We start from the raw sequence: 6,000 nt of genomic DNA on the forward strand, positions 1-6,000 counted from the left end.
CAAATTGCTCATGTCTTTGACTGCCCAGTGTGTGTCATGCTCTTCTTCTGGGGAGGATATGTACTCCTAGCTCCAGGGGAGCTGATGGATGTCCATCCCTAGAAGCCTTCATCTTCCCTTCGTCTGAATAATGATGGAGCTGATGGGATGCCATATCACCCTGTGTGCCAGGAAAAGCCTCTCTGTGGCTCTGGGGATGCTCCACAGCTCATCCTAAAAGCCTGAGAAGATACTCTGTAAACAGTCATGTGCAATACCAAGAGGAATTTGTAGAATTAAATACATATCTTGTTTGGACACCAGTTCTTTTAGGTTTACCATTCATACAGTATCAAGCACGAAAACAACCTTGAAGAGGCAATTGGTGAGCTCTATGCTAAAATTTGTTCTCATCAGAGCTGTTACTAGAGGACAAGAGGATTACTTCTGTGGGCTTTTTTCACATAACAGAGTACTTGTCACAGCTGCAGTTGTGGGCTTTTTTAAATCTAATTGCAGACTTGAAATGCAAATGACTGTAAAATTTCACAGACATATTTTAAAAATACAGGTTTTAACATGCTACTTTCCATTGCTTTTGAGAAGCATTTTTTTTGTTGTCTGGGGGTATTTATTTTGAAACTTCCCAGGCAGTCACAATGTCAAGCTTACACTATAGAGATGCATCCTTGTAGTGACAATTACAAATGCATGTAATATTAGGGACATACTTCGCACGTACTGAAGAAAAAGTACATTACAGACAAGCATGCTCTCTGCAACCTTAATTCCCATTACTGTGTATTAATTAATGCCATCAATTACAAGTCCTTATCTGCATGATATTTTCCTGCAGTATTTACATGCCAGAATGGACCAAAATTTCAACAGTTGTCTGGCTAAAAAGTCTGAATATTTGAAGCTGGCAGGGATGCTTGAATGCTCAAAATCCTCAGTCAGAAGTCTTCAAATGTAAATTTGCCCTCAGGAGCAGTGGTCTGTGATGGTGGGGTCAGGTATGGATGTGCAGTTTGGAGCAGGCAGCTACTCCATGGATCCTGCAGCTGTTGGCATGGATGCAGTGATGCTGGTGGTGCCTGTCTTTCTATTTTTAAAGATCTTGGCCTTTAATATTTGTACTAGAGTGTAGCTGTGTACTCGCTAAAAAAAGCAGGATGAATCCCAGTTGTTGAAACAAATTGCTTTCCCTGAGAAAAAAACCAATTGGTTATTAAAATAACATGCCAGCAGGAGCCTTGCCAGCATTGACTTAGGCCTCTGGGCAATAATGCTGTGCAAATAACACTAGACTGCAACTAAAAGCCTGAAACTGAGGAACAGAAGAGTTTCAGAGCAGGTGTGTAACAAGCAGAAAACTAATAGAAGAGGAAGACATAAGAAGATCTCTAACAACACAGAAAGTTTTGGCTTCTCTGAAAAAATACCCTGAAAATTGAGCTGGCATGCATGTCAGTGCCACAATCTTTTTATGCACATCCATAGAATCACAAAATTATAAAATTATTAAGGTTGTAAAAGACTCCAAGATCATCAAGTTCAACCATTACCCTAAGTCTGCCAGGTCCACCACTAAACCTCATCCCTAAGCACCACATCGACAAGTTTTTCTAATACTTCTGGGGACAGTGTTCCAATGCATGACCACCCTTTCAGAGAAGAAACTTTTCCTAATACCTAATCTAAACCTCCCCTTACACAACTTGAGGCCATTTCCTTTTGTCTTATTGCTTGCTACTTTCAAGAAGAGGCCAACCCCCACCTTGTTACAAGATCCTTTAAGGTGGTTGTAGAGAGTGATAAGTTCTCACCTGAGCCTCCTTTTCTCCAGGCTAAACAGCTGCTCCTTGTAAGACTTGTGCTCCAAATACTTTACCAGCTCCATTGCCCTCCCTGGACATGTTCAAGCACCTCAATGTCCTTCTTGAATTGAGGAGCCCAGAACTGAACACAGGATCTGAGGTGCAGTCTCACCAGTGCTGAATAAAGGGGGACAACCCCTGCCCTGGCCCTGCTGGCCACACTATTGCTGACCCAGGCCATGGTGCCATTGGCCTTCTTGGCCACCTGGGAACACGCTGGTTCATGTTTAAATCCCGTCAACCAGCACGCCCAAGTCATTTCTGCTGGATATCTTTCCAAGCTTGTAGCGCTACATGGTGTTGTGGTGACCCAAGTGCAGGACAGTTACTTTGCCTTGTTGAACCTCACACCACTGGCCTTGGCTCATTGGTCCAGGTTGTCCAGATCCCTCTGCAGAGCCTTCCTGCCCTCCAGCAGAGCAACACTCCCACCCAGCGTGATGTTATCTGTAAAGTGACTGAGGGTGCCCTCAATCCCCTCATCCAGACCTTTGATAAAGATATTAAACAGGACTGGCCCCAACACTGAGCCCTGGGGAACCCCACTAGTGACCTGTCACCAGCTGGATGTAACTCCATTTACCAACATTCTCTGGGCCCAGCCATCCAGCCAGCTTTTTACTCAATGAAGTGTGCAACGAAGTGTGACTCTCCAAGCCATCCACATCTAGTGCACCTGAGGGACTAACTCATTTGCAGAGATAACTGCTCTGCAATTTCTCCAAAAATCAATTTAGTGATGTCTGTCTCAGGTTGGGATATCCAATAACTGGCACCTAAAACTGCTTGCTACCTTAGCTATAATCATCAAAGGAAAATCAGAAATCATTTGATGACAAATGTAAACTCAAGGTGGATCAAGCTACAGTCTTGTTACAGGCAAGTTATCATGGATAATTCAAAATTTCTGTTCCTCCTGATGATGGGAGCTGCAGAGACATTTTTGGGGGGTTTTGCTTAGTAGATTCTTTAATGCACATCTGTGCTTAGCGCATATAGGTAATTTTAAAGATATGTTTAGGAGTCTTAAGGAGTTAGCAGAAATCTGATATCTGATATTTATACAGGCATCACATACAGGGAGGAACTCTCACAGGGATTTCCTGAGAAACACCTGCACTGAGCTGCCTGTAATTTTTTCACCAACTGGAAACAGCATGAGCTTAACTGAAAGCAGAAAAACCGCGATTCCACAGCTCTTCATAGAGTGTAGCAAATCCTTCTGAGGCAGAGCTTATGAGCTTGACGTGGCTTCCTTGTAGCTCTGAGATGAGACTTTCTAGTGCCGTACATCTCTGTGCTGTGCCAGCACACAGCTCGGGTCATCACAAGTCCAGACAAATCTCCACAATGCTCCATTGGATCATGTAAACTCGCCCTTTGTGTCCCTGCTGGTACTCTCTGAATGGTGCAAACGTACAGCACCATAATAATAATAATCAGTTCCATGAAGGCAGAGGTATAAATAACAATAAGTGATTAGGAGAACATTGCAATTAATCACAAGAATGCAGGCTCAATGAACTCTTGTTGTCATTTTTAATGAACAATACATTATAATTAGAGGCACCCAAGGGGAATTGTAAGAACTTGCCAGTGCAGAGATGTCAACTACGAGAGTACCTCATCACGGGCTTGTTCTCACTATTTGTCAGGCTGTTTTGAGATTTCTTCATGAACCATGTGTCTCAGTGGTGGCTAGAAAACATGGAAGAAAAGAAAGTGAAAAAAGAAAGGAAGAACATTAGATCCAAACTATTCCTTTTTATTTCTTTAGAACTGCATGTTGTTCCATAGGGTCTGCAAGAACTGTGAAAGTAATGTATAAGGAATCCATCTGTGACATGCAAATTACAGACACGTCTCATTGGAGGGATACCAGATCAAACACCTGCAATAGAAATTTATTTCCCTTTAAAATTACTAATCTAATACAGATGTACCAAAGTTTATAGTAGAGAATATCAGAGTGCACAATTCTGTACTCCCAGCTTGCATGAAAAGCAGTGTCTGCACAATTCGTCTCTGTGTGGAGTCTGATACGCACAACCTAAGACATTAGTTATGGTCAACTTTAACGATTTTTTGTGTGATTAATTTATGTGACCCACATACAAGGTTAACACGTTTTCCCACAGCTGTTTCCCGTTTTCATTAATTTGATAAGCCATCCATTCTGTATAGCATCCATCAATGTATAGTTTTTCAGACAATTTATTCTTCTGTGAATAATTTTCCCCAATAATTTGCTTGTCTGTGGACTATCCACCAAATTTTATTGTACTTCCGGTGTAGATTAACAATATTTTAAGACACAGAAACTTGCTGTTATTTTTCCAAATAGGATTTAGGATGGATTTAATATATTCTTGTTCACACACAGATTTTTCCTTTAGAGTTCCCAGATTTCTCAGGGTTCCTAGACTTGCAGAACTGTAGGAAATCTGGTGCAGTCAAAATGGGTTCACAAAGGGAAAGTCTTCTTTAACTTATTTGATATCCTTCTTGGATAAGCTCATCTGTCTTGTGGAAGAAGGAAAGGCAGTGAATGTAGTTTTTCTGGATTTTAGTAAGGCTTTTGATTTTGCTCCTCACAACATTTTGCTGGACATTAATAGTGCACTTTAGCTTTTGGTCAGCCCTCAAGTGGTCAGGCAGTTGGATTAAATGATCTTTGTAAGCCCCTTCCTACAGAAATAGCGTATTCTGACAATATATGTGCTATTGTGTTACATTGCTATAGTATTTGTATACATATTTACCATGTACATAATATTAAAATACAGCTGTGTATCTATTATTTCACAAATTTATATTTGTACCTTTTTATGTTCTTATTACTAAACTGCAGATAATTAGGACAAAGTTAGCAAACTTGTTTCCCTAGATTTGTGTTTGTTTTCAAGCTACTACACCTTGGATGGCATTTCTAGCAGACTTTCAATAATATTTAAAAGACATCCTGACATTTTGAACAGCAGGGAAGCAGAGCAACCTCCGGAGTTTCTGTGAGATAGCTGGTGATTTGATTTGTTTAGTCAGACAATATCTATAAGTCTCATACATACACACTAGTGTTTGGAGGAAGGAGAAAATTGTTGAGAGCCTGAAGTAAGAGCTTGACAGCATGCTTAAGTGCTTTTTTCCCCTTGGAGATTCAACTTGCATGAAATGTGACACAAAATACTCTAAGCTAGGAGAAAAATCCAAGAAGGCTGGAGAATAGAAAAACAACACTTTCAAGGGCCTTCCTGAATATTTATCTTTTTTGGGATGTATCTGAAATCATCCTCAGGGTCAAAGACTCCTGAGCGTCTAATTCAAAAAGTTAAGCGTGGTTAAGTGCTTTTTTCCTCAGAGGTTCCCTTTCTTCAATTATGTGTCTGAGAAGAGCCATCAGGCATTGCCCAAAGAGTTTTGTAAGCAGATGTAAGGGATAGGAACAACACAGTAGTGAACTTTTGTTTGGGATTGAAAGGCAAATAAACATCATAGGTGCACACAGCACTGCTTGAGAAGCATGATAGAGATGACCACCTACCATTAATCACCCTCTCTGAATTTTAAGAACTTCAGGCACATTAATTTTGAATTTTTTTGAACAGCCCAAACTTTTTTTAAGCAGTAGGGTTACAAAGGTCCTCCCTTTACTTGCTGGCATCCAGAAATACTCCAACTTGTAATTAGAGAGAAAACAAATCTAAAAGAGAGAAAGGAGGAAGATGGGATGTGCTATGAAAAGTTGGATACAAGTAGTTCTTTTGATCATAGGTAGTCATCATGATTATCCACATGGAGTCAGGAGGCCCTGCCAGGCTATACTGAGCTCAAAAAAGATTTTGGAGTGGGCTTCCAATGCAGGTACAGGTCATGCTAATGAGAAAGAGCCAGTAGCAGTATGACTGAATGAATAATGAAAACCAGGATTTTTACAGAAAAAGAAAGATGTTGCTTAAAATTGTTGCCACCATTCCACTTTCAGATAAATTTTGGACTCCTAAATACCTACTTTTAGACCTTTTTTTAAAGGGAAAAGAAAACATTTGATACCATTGAGGCAAAATAGCATTTTTTTGTGATTTCGAGGTAATGTATTTTCTCACTAAGGCATTGAACAGAATTTTACTTCTGTGTATGTCTC

Source organism: Corvus brachyrhynchos, unplaced genomic scaffold (assembly GCF_000691975.1).
Source record: "Corvus brachyrhynchos isolate BGI_N302 unplaced genomic scaffold, ASM69197v1 scaffold83, whole genome shotgun sequence".
Lineage (NCBI taxonomy): Eukaryota > Metazoa > Chordata > Aves > Passeriformes > Corvidae > Corvus > Corvus brachyrhynchos.